Raw genomic sequence first — 15,152 nt, 5'->3', positions numbered from 1 at the left:
TACGCCGATGGGTTTCAATCTTCTTCATTGACGCAGGTTATTTCATAGTCGGGGTCACCAATTTGGGAGGCTTTGGTGAGTCGGCGTCTCCCATGCCGGAATGAAACTCCGTAGACGTTTCGACAAAGAACAGCGTGTATTGACGCACTTTGCGTAGAATCAGGCGTGGATACAATGATAATAAAGTAGCACACACAATTAACACTACGTGAATTATATACATTTCACATTATTGAAAGAGTAATTATAATCGCGATGCGCGCGGTAAAAAGTTGAGGCAGTTAAGGAACGGCTGGGACGAACAAGTATAGGCGCATCAAGCTCGTAAGCCTTGATAGGGTTACACTGGTTGAGGCGCTCCTTTTCAAGACTTGGAAGCCTGCGGGTAACGAGCCATTGGACGTGGAGAGGGTCATTAATTATACACATATTTTCTTTTTTTTTTCCATATTCTATTGCAATCTGTCTTCTGGAGGACATTCAGCAATATTTCTGTTTATTATTTATCAGTGGAAATTGGGATGCATATCCTGTGACATGTCCTCATAATTAGAGCAAGTCTTGCGGTACTCTTTTTTTAAGTCTCCGGACACTCGGAGTTAAGTCATCCATAAGGTGGTGTGCCAATATGTTTGGGTGTAGCTGCAGTCTATCCTTATATGCCTTGGCTCTTGCTTTTATTTCTTCCTTCACTGTTTTGATCTCAAGGTCGTGGTGTAGTCTTTCATTAGTGACATACCATGGAGCGTACTATTTCATATTTTCTACTTTGCCGAACATTTGCACGAGAACGGTTTGTTCTAAACATATGAATTTGGTCTTATTTAATGCAAGATTTAATGCCCTTGAACCGTCAGGAAGACCACTTTTCGATAGGGTAAGTCCTTTACGCGGTATAACCGGAAAACCGAAAAAGCGCCCCTTTCGGGGGCCCCCACCACTTAAGCACAACTCCGTCGAAGTCAAAAACCTAGGAGAGTCTTTATGGGCAACTAATGAAGCCATCAAAGCACTAAAATCTTTAGTAGGAATTATTTCCGATTTAATTCATTTTTGTGTTTAATTCTACTGGCCTATTGGAATATTTTAAATTTCATGATCACATAAGTACCTAAGTATACAGTTGTCCCGTAAATCAACGTCAAGCTGGAACTGGGTGTTGAGGCAAGTTGTGCTGGTTTTATCAGAAAATATAAAAAAAAAAATCTATGTGGCATATTTTCAAAATAATAGGCATTTAAAAAAAATAAAAAAAATCTACTCCCGGTGATGGTCTTTTTACTCCTTTTGCCACAAATCTTCACTTTTTCCAAAAAATTTTTTTGTTTTGTAATCCTGAATAATGCTTCTCTAAATTGTGATCAAAGTTACAAAACCAGCTGCTCCAGCTTGGATGAAAAAAATACATTATTTCCAAAAAAAAAAAAATCAAAATAAAAATTTTGCCTAGTTTAAACTGTCTGTACTGATAAATTTTGTACTGCGCGAGTTTGGCAAGTAACGTCATAATTTGGCGCATTTAGTAAGGATTCCAAAATGGTATAACACGTCTTGGTAAATTATTGCTGCAATTTTCGACAATTTTTGTTTATTGTAAATAATCCCGTTTTTAACTTTATCTACCTTGGTTAAAAAATATTATTCTAATGTGCCCAAAATTCAAATTTCCAGCTTAAGTGAGGTGGAGAAGCCAAGATTTTACCAAGTGTTATATGTACTATTTTGGAATCCTTATAAAATGCGCTAAATTTTGACGTTACTTGCCAAATGCGCGTAGTACAATTTTGTTTATTATTGTATATGGATTGTGTATATTATACGTATAATTATATTATTTTTTTCTGTAAAAAAAACAATAGCTCAATTTGCCGCCCCTCTAAATCTGCCGCCCTAGGCACTGGCCTACTTGGCCTATTGGTAAATCCGCCACTGGATAAAAGACGTACCTACCTACCTATTTCTCCAAAATTTCGCCTGTCTTGCCTGTTACACTGGAATAATTACTGATTTTATATCAAAGAAATATCTACTAAGTCATGTTCTAACTTCATTAATAATAATTGCTAATAATATTGTTTTGTTCCAGATTTTACGTTTCTCATACACATTGTACACCATGATGAAAACTAGAACGATGTAGAAATTGAGATTCTTAATTAGTATTTGCACTATTAATTTTCCTGATCTATGTATAATGTAATCCATGTTTTACATTACCATGCATTTTAGGGGCCCTTAACATTTATACGTTAGTCCTCGGATTTCTCAAAAATTTCACCTGGCTTGTCTGTTACATTAGAATAGTTAAGATTTTATACAATGAAAGTACCTAAAGCCCGGTCTGCGAGCACGTAGAATTTTGTCCAAAGACCCCAAGCTATCCATCCTTATCGCTCGCGCATAATTATATTGCTGTCGCGACTGTGCGACGGGCGCCCGCAGTGCGACAGCAACATAAATACGCGCGAGCGATAAGGATGAGTAGCTTGGGGTCATTGGACAAAATTCTACGTGCTCACAGACCAGACTATACCTACTAAATCACACGAGTGTTACATATCTTGTTTCATTGTTAACTTTATCAACAATTTCTAATTCAAACATTTATTGCATAGAATAGGTATTTTACATAATATGAGGTCTTATAATATAATTTACATAGCTACATAATAATTATTTATTTATTTGCACTAGGACCTACCTAATCTTTGTGATCTATGAATAGGTATTTAAAATCAACCTTGTGTTTAAATTATTTAGGTATAAGTCTCTTACTGAATACTGAATTCCCTTTCTTGTCTCACTTGCCACATTTTGTATTAGTATTAGTAAAGTTTATCCTAATCACTTATTTCTAAATTTATATTCGCGCAAAAATAAATATTTCATAGTTATCTGCACCAAATCATGTCTTGTTTTATTTTAGTATCCTTGTAAGCAGGTGTATTTCGATTAAAAATAATGCAAAATGCAAGAACAATAAATACGATAAAGCTGTATAATTTTGAATCCGTATATATGTTACGGTCAAAGTGATAAATGTGAAAATTATGAATAATCGCCGGTTATTATGAATAATTACCGCATGATTTGGTAAATGTGATTAATATGAGGTCATTTATGTGTGTATAAAACTAAATAGGCGGCTTAGGGGTGGCCCGAGGGCCACCCCCGCCGCACCTTAACCTATTTTTCACCTTAAATCAAAACATTATGTTATAGGCATCATGGAAAAGTAATATTATGCAAGAAACATTCCAAACTCATTATGCCAACCTCATATATGGAGGCTTCCGGCGACTGGGACCGCAATTAACTGGGACCGCGGTCCCAGTCGCCGGATCCTTAAAAATTAAATAATATTCATCCGGCAACTGGGACCACTCGTAAATGATGACCGAAATAAAAAAATGTACAGTCACACTAAAAATTTTTTAGGTGAAATAATTGAAGAAAAATCCTTTTTAATTTAAAAACATAATTTATTAATATAAAATGTTTATTTAAAAAGGGCTACTTGACCTTTAAATCGATGAAGCTTTATACGCCATAGCTTGGTTATACTGATTTAATAAAAAAATCAGTCGTTTGATTTATAGTACTTATAGTAGATTTATAGTAGATTCTAAGGGGAAAAATAATAAGCATTAAAATATGTTGTACTACATACAGAAATTCAGTAAATAATAATTTACTGGTAGAAAATGTTTTAAAGTATTCAGTCCAATATTAGTATTTGTATTAATGTATGTAATATGTAAAAATGGCCTAGCTTAATCTACTTATTGCTAAGCGCATAGTATAAAATCATGTCTAGAACGAGTCAATGATAATCCAAATAAATAATTTAGAATTTTTTTTCGTATGACTGTACCGATTTTGGCCTGAATAATATATTTTTCTAAGTTATCTATGAGTGGTCCCAGTTGCCGGAAGAAAAATATTTATTTTTTACGGATCCGGCGACTGGGACCGCGGTCCCAGTTAATTGCGGTTCCAGTCGCCGGAAGCCTCACGAGAGGTGGGTAATATAGGGTAATTGTGCCGGTTTTCCGTCCAGCTCCTGTTTTCGTCCATTTGACCGACTTGCCACAAACAAATACGGAAAATTAGAATACAAACCTAACTTTCCGTGCAAGTTTGGACTTGTTACAATCTATAATATCTAAGTAACAGTTCTGCCTGCATGAAAATGTAATTTGACAAGTAATAACTCCAAAAAAATCTACGGAAGTTGCTGCTGCACACAGGTGAATGGAAAACGTCGTCAAGTTAGAAAAAAAACGTGCCGGTAGGGAACTTTCATGGTATGTTTAATTACTGTTTAGGCTACTTTACGTAATGTTTTTGGCACGTATGTCTAATTATTAGCATAATAAACACTATTTTAAGGGTTTATTAAAGTTTTTGTATAGAAATCTTAGATAATTAAGTGGACTAATACTAGCATAACAATTTTGCAAGATTTTGGTTTTCGTCCACGTGGACGGAAACCCTGACACCTTGTTAATATTTTTAATAATCATTTTACTTCAATGGACCTACAAAATACAATGTTTTTTCTTCCAATATGATCTTTATTGCTATTACTTTAAACATTTTAGTTTACGTCCCCTTTTTAACAGTGATAAACCCATAAAAACCGTTAAAAAGATGTGGACGAAAACAAAAAACAGCTATAAACGTTGTTGTGTTTTCGTCCATGACGTCATGTGCAAGCACTGGGGTGGACGAAAACCAAAATTAGCTATTCCTGTAGATTAGTTTTCGTCCATTTGTCCTTCGACCTATTGAAATATTTTCCTAAATTTAGGTAAGAAACTTATTTAAATCTTTTTGATATCATTTGAAAGCTAACAAAATTACCTTTCAAATGATATACCACAATCCATACTTACTGTATTGTAGAATTGGTTTTAAGTTATAATTCAACTGCACCCTTTTTTCTACACAGTGGTCGAAAACTAGCGTACACTAGGACGAAAACTGATTTTTTTGGACGAAAACTAGTGAAATCGCCTCTTTTGCATAAAATATTTTTTATAAAAAAAGCCGTGGTATTTACTTATTGTCATATAATATTAACGTAAAGTAGACTATATAAGGACTAAAATGACATATGATACATATGAGTAAGGGTATTTTAAGATATTCATTTCGCATCACAAAGTTGGCAACTCCGATAATTGGACGAAAACTAGCGCACTTACCCTACACCCACTCATTCATGCACCTAGATAGGGCATGGATAAATACTTGCTCAGTTTGCTCTACTATCTATCTGTTTACCTAACATTATTGTAAAAAGGAAAGATTTGGTTGTTTGTATTGAATGGAATAGGCTCCGAAACTACTGGACCGATTTGAAAAATTCTTAACCACATTAACTTTTATCATACCAACTTCCGTTCCGCTTAAACAGTTAATAAAAGGTAGAGTACCTCACCTGTGTAATAAAGTAAAATTGATTCCTTTAAGTTTGGCTTCTCAATGTGAATAAACCTCGCAATAGTCCGCTTTGTCATGTTTTTAGATCCACAGTGTGGGCTGCGGCCCTGAGGTCAGACTTTATGAGACGCTATAGAAGTCTGAAATGGCTCAATCGAACCGACAGGACGGTAATTCACCAGACAATTGCTTATTATAGCCAAAATGTCCAAAATGTCAGCATTTATAGCTATTTCCCACTTCGCCTGCTTTACCTGGAAATCGAACCCAAGACAAACTCCAATTGCTACACCACGATGTTTGTTATAGGTAGATAGGACACACATAAAAACACACATAAATAAATGTGACTATATTTAATTTGTTCTGAAATGTGAAAGTTGTAGTAAAACAGAATTTACAATACAAATAATATCGTTTACTTTACGACTGAGAGGTAAATCTTTAAGATCAGCTTGCACACGTGTGGAAATCATTAGAATACTACGTAGGTACAGTCAGCGTACAGGTACAGTTAGGTAATTCGTGACACTCAAAGTAGCCAAAAAGTTCGCAACACGTCTTTGTTACAATTGGAATAAGATTGCGTTGTTAACTTTTTGACCACTTTGTGTATCACCACGTATCACTAACTACTTACTTATTTGACGCTGACTGTACAACATTTTCTTTCAAACACAACAAAACTTTATTCAAGCATTTTTCGATTTGATAACGCACATTTATTCAACATTTTTGAAGATGTGACAATTTTAGATTCAGACACGGTGCTAGCTGCTTTTAAAGAGGTACCTAAACCTTAATTATGTAAAAATTTGCTTTTATGGCACAGTGCGTAGGCAGAAATAAAGGGAAAATCAATGGCACTAAACAGCGGGTAAGTATTCTTATTGTACGATTACACAAGTATTGATGACCTTCAAATGATATCAGCATAAACTCATACTAAGGCTAGATGACAAAATTTCAATTAATTTTCCGTAAGACAGATAATCTATACTTATAATAAATCTGTAGAGATGTCAATTCTGTACATGAAATATATTTTCAAAATAACTATCAGGGGATGATAAGTGATCGATACTGATGCCAAAAATGCGATCAGTAAAATTTTTGACTGTGTGTCTGTCTGTCTGTCCGTCTGTATGTTCCTTATAGAAACAAAAACTACTCGACGGATTTTAACGAAACTTGGTACAATTATTCTTCGTACTCCTGGGCAGGTTATAGTACACTTAGGAATTCCCACGGGAACGGGAATTAGCGGGAAAATCCTTTTGTATGAAAAATCTAAACGGCTTTAGTTAGACGCTTGAAATTTGGCATGCAGGTATCTTAGTAAACTTAAAGCTTAGTTACAACAGGATATTGCAAAATTCCCACGGGAATGGGAATTAGCGGGAAAATCCTTTTGTATGAAAAATCTAAACCGCTTAAGTTAGACGCTTGAAATTTGGTATGCAGGTATCTTAGTAAACTTAAAGCTTAGTTACAACACTTACAACAGGATATTGCAAAATTCCTACGGGAACGGTAGGTAATTAGCGGGAAAATCCTTTTGTATGAAAAATCTAAACCGCTTAAGTTAGACGCTTGAAATTTGGCATGCAGGTATCTTAGTAAACTTAAAGCTTAGTTACAACAGGATATTGCAAAATTCCCACGGGAACGGGAATTAGCGGGAAAATCCTTTTGTATGAAAAATCTAAACCGCTTAAGTTAGACGCTTGAAATTTGGTATGCAGGTATCTTAGTAAACTTAAAGCTTAGTTACAACAATTACAACAGGATATTGCAAAATTCCCACGGGAACGGTAGGTAATTAGCGGGAAAATCCTTTTGTATGAAAAATCTAAACCGCTTAATTTAGACGCTTGAAATTTTGGCATGCAGGTATCTTAGTACCTACCTAAACTAAAAGCTTAGTTACAACAGGATATTTCAAAATTCCCACGGGAAGGGGAGTTAACGGGAAAAAATTTTGTATGAAAAAATCTAAACCGCGTAAGATAGATGAAGGGGTTAAAACTGGATCCACGCGTACGAAGTCGCAGGCGGCCGCTAGTTAGAAAATATTACACTTATATTTTATTTTTTTCATAATTAAATAATAAGAGTGCTACATCAAGTTGAATTGGCGCGTTACGTGACGCTTGAATAGAATTTTTACTCAAAAGTGACGTCACGCGACATTTCAACTTAATATAATACTGTAATTATTAGATTATGAAAAAAAAATCAAAAATATGTGTTCAAAATGTTTTTATTATCTGTTTGACGGACTAAATAGAATTTCGATTTCATTACCCATAGCTTGTGGTTTTTAATTAATTTCTTAAGTTTATTTTGAAATTACTGCAAAATGAATTCATGCTGATATCGGCAAACTTATTACTGCATCCAATTTGTATGTTAAATACACCTATGCATACTTACTCTATTTTCATTTGATTTGTGTTTTACATGACATTGATTTACATAATAATATTTACATGACCGATCACTACATAGTAAGGTAAAAATATGTTCAGTTGTTATTTTCAGTATAACGTCGTTTTATATTAAACTCTATGTAGTGAAACCTCCCAGGTTTTGAAGCAATCACTCGCTGCAGTTGTCTGCCTTCCCAGCTTTATTACATTACGACTCTTTGTAAATGTTCGAAATATTGCTACATGAAGTCGAACTCTATACAGTCAAATTCAACTAAGGGCTGATTTACCATCGTATAAATAACTTTTAACTGAAGAATAAACTTGTCATTTTGACATATTTCCCATACTGAAACTGTCAATGTGCCAAACTTATTCTTCAGCCAATAAAGTTATCCCGCGATGGTAAAATCAGCCCTAAGTAAACCTTGACACATTTTAGATAGGTATGGATAGGTGCATTATTAATTTTATTACAAGTAGTTTTTGTAGCACTGGACAGTAGTTTAGAAACTGTAATATTGGTAAGGTAATGGTCAAATAAGTATTTGGCTTATTTTCATCTGAAAGTAGTGAGAGATGTCGAAGTAGTAAAAACAAGTGGTTAGTAAATCACACATCTGGCTACTCCTTCTGTTAGATACAATTAACATAAGTTCATGTGTTTCATCAAAATATATATTTCAACTTTTTACACTCAACTATACAAAAAATAGGTAATATAAAAAGAATTTAAAAACATGTCATTGGTAATAAATTATCTTGTGACTTAGTCAACATTCTTAACTAGACTTATAATTAACATTACTAGTGAAATAAAAACGTACTTAATTAATTATAATATTATTAATGAAAAAATAAGTTCAAGGAATAAGCAAGAATAGGAGATAGTGAGGTACTATACTTGGTTTTATACATAAAGACCACTTATGACTACTGTCTTCTCGTACACCTAAAATTAAATTGATTCAACTCTTTTTAACTACGAAATATGGCATCTACAGACACGTTTATGGCAAATAATCAGCTTTAACTCCATTATTAAACATTCACTTATTTCTAAGTCTGCGATAATTTTGTCTAATGAGACTGTTAGACTTAAAATATTTTATGTGCTCACTCATAACTTTTTCGTCCTAAAAATAAGCGCACCCAACAGTTATTCCAGTTACGTTAACATTTTATGTGACTGTAATAAATTATTAGTCTTAAATAAACTTTAGGGTTGTTATTTGGTCGGAAAAAGCCGGATATTATAGTTTCTATTGGCTGTTCCGCCAGAGTTGGTGACGTCTTGCTTACTACAAGTAAACATGAAAAATAATCTAGAGATTGAAGAACCAGACTCTTAATCCTCCATATTGATTAGCGTAGATTTATCCGGCTTTCCGATTTGAAGACGTGGCAACCCTAATACTGTGCAAAGCCAACCTGTGGACGTGTAGTTTTAGCACGAAAATAGAAATAACAAAACAGGCGAGCTCAAGCAAACTCATTTTGAGATTATTTGCTTTTACATTTGATTATACACTCGCTTCGGCGATTACTTCAAAGAACAATATAATATTTATAACTTTCTTAAACTGATAAAATACTACCAGAGTTGTATTTGTTCAGGTGCCATTCAGCTCTTGAAATGGTTTAGACTAGATGACGAATCCTATGACACTGTGAAACTAATTCATATTCTAAGTTAATTGTCATTCTGAGAATAATCTAGCACTCATATACCTTTTGGCTTAAATTCACATTCTCACAGATAATATAAAATTACAGAACTATATTTTTAGTAGGTAAAGTTTCACTATTAACTAAATGCAAGATAGAGTGGCAAGATTTTAACTACAATCATTTATCATAAATAGAACTACTGTCATAGTTGTATTTATTGGATGTAGTTAATTTTAAAATATACTTTTCCAATCCATTATGATTAGCACAACAAAATTATCAATTAATATGTAATCGCAAAGGATGAAATCATACATATTAAACAAGATATGATTTGAGGGTGCGCTAAGGCAATATTGGGCATATTTTTAAACGGTAGTGCTGCCACGATCCTAATATTTTGTTTATTTCTTTGTGTTAAACTTTATAAGATTGTATTAAAATACTCTTCTTTTTTAGTATAAAACTTAGTTATATTATTATAATTACATAATAGACTTTGGTTTTAAATTGATTTTATTTTAGTATACTTTTCAGGTACGTCCACAGGCTACGTCCTTTTCAGGGTACAGAACTATTTTTCCAGTTGTTGTTTCAGTTATTTATTTTAACAGTGTGGTGGCAGCACTTTCGAAGTAGAAATTTCTTACAGAAAATAATAAATTACAGAATTCAATGACAATAACTTTCACGTTAAGGTGAAGGAAAATACCCCGGGTTAGTATTTCGACTTGTTGATAATACTTGTTCTGTGATGGAGATTTTGAATAAGATCCAACCATAAAAGTTTATGAGCAAATAACATGCAGTGTTGATAGAATTTCTAATATTTTTACATTCGAGATATACCTACATATATGCCTAACTAGATATTTAAACTTTTCAGACTATTGCATAATTTTATTGAAATGTGTTAAATCCACAGCATTTTAAAATTTTATTATTTCAAAAATACTCGTATAGTATGCGTGGTAAATGAAATCTTTGTTCATATTTTCATCCTTCTTGAAATTTGGTAAAATTCGAATTTTTAGACATGACTTATCGATCTCAATAAAGTACACTTTTATCGTGGAGGTAACATCACACACATTGTATGTAACCTATACATTCCATTTGCCATATTACAGACTATTAGGTATATTATATCACCTCAAGATATAAATTTTTGGGGCATCACACGATTTCACGTTGCTCCTACAGAACTCTACGTCAATATAAGGACACTAAGTATAATTACTCAGGCATTTGCAAGGCACATGTGGGTCGACCAGCACGAGGCAGACTAACTTAAAGGCAACTAGTGACTATCAACATGGCATGCACTTACACGATAAGGGGATATGACTCTCCTACAATTAGACATGGGTCACTCGCAAAGTCTCTTAACTCAGTGAGTTATTGCGGCAAACTCAACAAAAAAAAATCTGTTTTCACTTATAAAATCACTTCATTTTTGACTCTACTGAGTAAGAGATGTTTAAAGAATTCACTGCGTTTTGCGGGAACTCTACATTTTGACATCTTTCTGAATGATCGCTTCTGCAAATTGCGCTAACATTTTAAAGAAGTTAGTCAACACTGAGTTAGCGCAATTGCGCTTCTTAGCGCAGTGTCACCCATGTCCTCTACAAGTGATACGATGATACGAGTATCTATGTTACAAAAAGCATGTAGACAGACTTGTTCCAAGGCACTGTATTACATGATTTCACTGGACGGAGGCAATAAGGATCCTTCAAATATTTTTACATTGTTAATAAGTAAAGTATTTCATAAGAATTAACAATATGTACTTACTAATTTACTTCTATGTTTGTACGTATAGGTAAGTAAGATTACTTAGTACATGACGAAACGTGAAGGATATATCAGGCAAAAGCTTGTTAGTGTAAGTAAATGGAATAGAAAAAATCTGTATTGAATCGAGACTAGAAAGTGTATTCAAAGCGTCCTCGTATATAACGACCAGCGATTGCTACTGAATTTGACAATATTTTCTAATCTGGTACTTATGTAGATTGGTAATAAGACAAGTTTTGTTTCAAGCTCTCTGGTGGTCGTTAGACCCGAAGACGCGCCTGTGTCTACGTTTATCAACTAACACCTATAGACTAACTGCATTACTCAATAATAATATTAAGATAACTATAATATCTTGGATATTCCTTGCTCTCTTATAAATTAACTTAATAAATTAACTAATCATATCTAATGAATACTTAGAGCTTATGTAACGGTTCCCTTAGTGACACCAATCGGTGAGCAATTTCTTTGTAAGAAAATAATGGTAAAAAGATGGATGTTTGTAAAGTATGCTCATAATGTATAATGGATTTGTTTTCTGAGGTCAAGGCAAATTTATTCGAATGTGAAACAAGGGCTGACGACTGCAGACAGCTTGTGAATTTAAAATACGACTGGGAGTTGTGTAGCCAAGGTATTTAGGGCACTGACTATCGCATTTTTATGCAGTACTTCCATTTCATGTGAGTAGGTAATATGTATTCCATAATATGGAGTGATATATCGATCGATTAGAGAGAGCTGTGTACGAGATTGTGTGACAATATTGTATTAGGCTGTCTAAATAAGTAAGATCGATCATTAAGTAGGTCATGCGAGATTTAACTTATCTCTAGAGAACATGCAACTGCATGCGATACCACGACAGATACATTGAGGCTATTCCGCACCGCAACCTAATCTGTATTTTTGGATTGATTTAGCTCTTTCACTTGTTTCGAGATGAGCGACAGACCCTGGATCTACGTTATTATTAGGTACGTACTAAGTAGGCCCAATGTTTTAAGAATGATGTTAAAAGCAGCTCTTTAGTAACTCTTTTGGGTTATTTTCGCGATATTCTTGCGCCTGACCTAAACCTTGACAAAATACACAATGCATAATGGCCACGAATAGTAGGTAGGTACACATTGTGAAAGCAATCTTCTATTGTGACACGTGACATTATCTGTAAACAACAATAAGAAAATGCACATTATGGTTAACTGACGGCGATAGGCTCTTTCGAAACGCAAGATTTACATTATGAGGAGCCTATATTTATAGCGATAGCTCGAAACTGAAGGTGTTCAATTACCCGCAGCTTTCAAAGCTGTGTGCCAAAAATTTTTGAGACTATAATAATGCACAAGTCCTTACAAATACTGAAATTGTTTTCATTGAAGGGATATCATTAACATCTTCTACTGCGCGGAAACGCAGTGCAGCATTGTTTATACAATTGCGACGCCTCTAAATAAGTTGTTGCGAAATATACAAGACAGGGAAGCGTTCTTGATGGCGGGAGGGGACGGCAGGCCTACAGCGCTCCGTACAGGGAGTCCATGAGGCTCGCGTCCAGGTCGCACTCCAGGAAGATGCTCTCACTGCATTCCTCCTGAAACAGGTCATTATAATTTGCTTAATTACTGTGCTAATTAATATACATTTTACTGAAAATGGAAAGGAGAACCTTGATGACCGCCTCATTAAAAGAATACTGATTCTACGATAGAGCGAGCTTATACAAAAAAGCCTAAGCTCGTGACTTGCTTGGGATTGTATGAGTTCGTTACACACAGACGTAAAATATTTAATGGAAAATGCCAAAAACTAATTGAGGATAATGCAGACAATATAAACCGGTTGAGTGACAAGAAGTAAAGTGCATTAATGATGTTTTCAGTTCGGCTGGAGTCTTAATCATAATTTAAGCTACAGTTTTTGAGTGTGATTTAAATGGTATTGGTGATCACCACTTAGGATTAAGCCTGATGCATATTGGATGCTTAAAGCTGTTGGATTTTACACAACATTCAGCCCCAAGTTTGTTGCCCTTTAAGCGCTATATCTTGCGCAGAATCAGTTGAAACTAATTGCTAAAATAAGTAGAGCAGGCACGAAACTTAGTGGTATGGAATTCGATGGGACCCTGATTCGATTCCCGATCTACTTAGTAATTTTATATGTATAAAGGAACCTTTTTTTAATAGGGACAGATTTATGGGAAACCAACCATAGCTCTACCATTTTTGTAATTTGGGGATAGTGTTTGTTTCCATTACTCTAGTAGAGTTGGTGGTGCCTCGTTAAAAGGCCGTTATCATGTAATTGTGCTTAATAGAGACGATCTTACAAGCATGATGTATTGTCCGATGTGTTGTCGACAGTACCTTGAATGAAATTTGAACGAAGACTGCTCCCTTGAGCTAGTGGTAGAAATCTGAAGGCTAAAGATACACAGTTACAAACCTGTGCGGAGTGGGACTCGGGCGGCTGCTCACCACCCCTCCTCGCGTGTCATTTGGACGCCTTGGGCAGGTGCCGCACTGCCGCTTCATATGCAGCGCGAGGTGGTCGGACAGTGCCAAGGATCGCTTGCAGACCGTGCACTTGAAGCGCTTTGTACCGTGAATTTGCGGTAGAAATATGAAGGCTAGAGATACAAAGTTACCTGTGCAGAGTGGGACTCGGGCGCTGCTCACCGCCCCTCCTCGCGTGTCATTTGGACGCCTTGGGCAGGTGCCGCTTCATATGCAACGCGAGATGGTCGGACCGCGCAAAGGATCGCAGACCGCGCACTTGAAGCGCTTTGTACCGTGAGTTTGCGGTAGAAATATGAAGGCCAGAGATACAAATTACAAAGTCACAAACCTGTGCGGAGTGGGACTCGGGCGGCTGCTCACCGCTCCTCCTCGTGTGTCATTTGGACGCCTTGGGCAGGTGCCCCTTCATTTGCAGCGCGAGGTGGTCGGACCACGCCAAGGATCGCAGACCGCGCACTTGAAGCGCTTTGTATCGTGTGCTTGCGGTAGAAATATGAAGGCTAGAGATACAAAGTTACCTGTGCAGAGTGGGACTCGGGCGGCTGCTCACCGCTCCTCCTCGCGTGTCATTTGGACGCCTTGGGCAGGTGCCCCTTCATTTGCAGCGCGAGGTGGTCGGACCACGCCAAGGATCGCAGACCGCGCACTTGAAGCGCTTTGTACCGTGAATTTGCGGTAGAAATATGAAGGCTAGAGATACAAAGTTACCTGTGCAGAGTGGGACTCGGGCGCTGCTCACCGCCCCTCCTCGCGTGTCATTTGGACGCCTTGGGCAGGTGCCGCTTAATATGCAACGCGAGATGGTCGGACCGCGCAAAGGATCGCAGACCGCGCACTTGAAGCGCTTTGTACCGTGAGTTTGCGGTAGAAATATGAAGGCCAGAGATACAAATTACAAAGTCACAAACCTGTGCGGAGTGGGACTCGGGCGGCTGCTCACCGCTCCTCCTCGCGTGTCATTTGGACGCCTTGGGCAGGTGCCCCTTCATTTGCAGCGCGAGGTGGTCGGACCACGCCAAGGATCGCAGACCGCGCACTTGAAGCGCTTTGTATCGTGTGCTTGCGGTAGAAATATGAAGGCTAGAGATACAAAGTCACAAACCTGTGCGGAGTGGGACTCGGGCGGCTGCTCACCGCCCCTCCTCGCGTGTCATTTGGACGCCTTGGGCAGGTGCCCCTTCATTTGCAGCGCGAGGTGGTCGGACCACGCCAAGGATCGCAGACCGCGCACTTGAAGCGCTTTGTATCGTGTGCTTGCGGTAGAAATATG

At 36.5% G+C, this 15,152-nt stretch overlaps 1 protein-coding gene, 1 long non-coding RNA gene and 1 pseudogene across 2 annotated transcripts in view; 2 read left to right on the top strand and 1 right to left on the bottom strand.

The window, feature by feature from the left end:
* LOC135086859 (putative odorant receptor 69a) overlaps positions 1–2,905 on the top strand; it is a 31,562-nt pseudogene extending 28,657 nt beyond the window's left edge.
* LOC135086941 (uncharacterized) overlaps positions 1–15,152 on the top strand; it is a 422,922-nt gene that overhangs the window by 16,514 nt on the left and 391,256 nt on the right. The window lies entirely within an intron of this gene.
* Positions 5,790–13,884, bottom strand: LOC135086909 (uncharacterized). The gene is made up of 2 exons (XR_010260641.1): positions 13,809–13,884; positions 5,790–12,954 (listed from the first exon to the last, which is right to left on the bottom strand). It is a non-coding gene; the product is annotated as an uncharacterized LOC135086909 (long non-coding RNA).

The sequence above is a fragment of the Ostrinia nubilalis genome, chromosome Z (genome assembly GCF_963855985.1).
Source record: "Ostrinia nubilalis chromosome Z, ilOstNubi1.1, whole genome shotgun sequence".
NCBI classification, from domain to species: Eukaryota; Metazoa; Arthropoda; class Insecta; order Lepidoptera; family Crambidae; genus Ostrinia; species Ostrinia nubilalis.
Note: the sequence above shows the minus strand (reverse complement) of the source record. Positions and strands in the feature narration are given on the sequence as shown.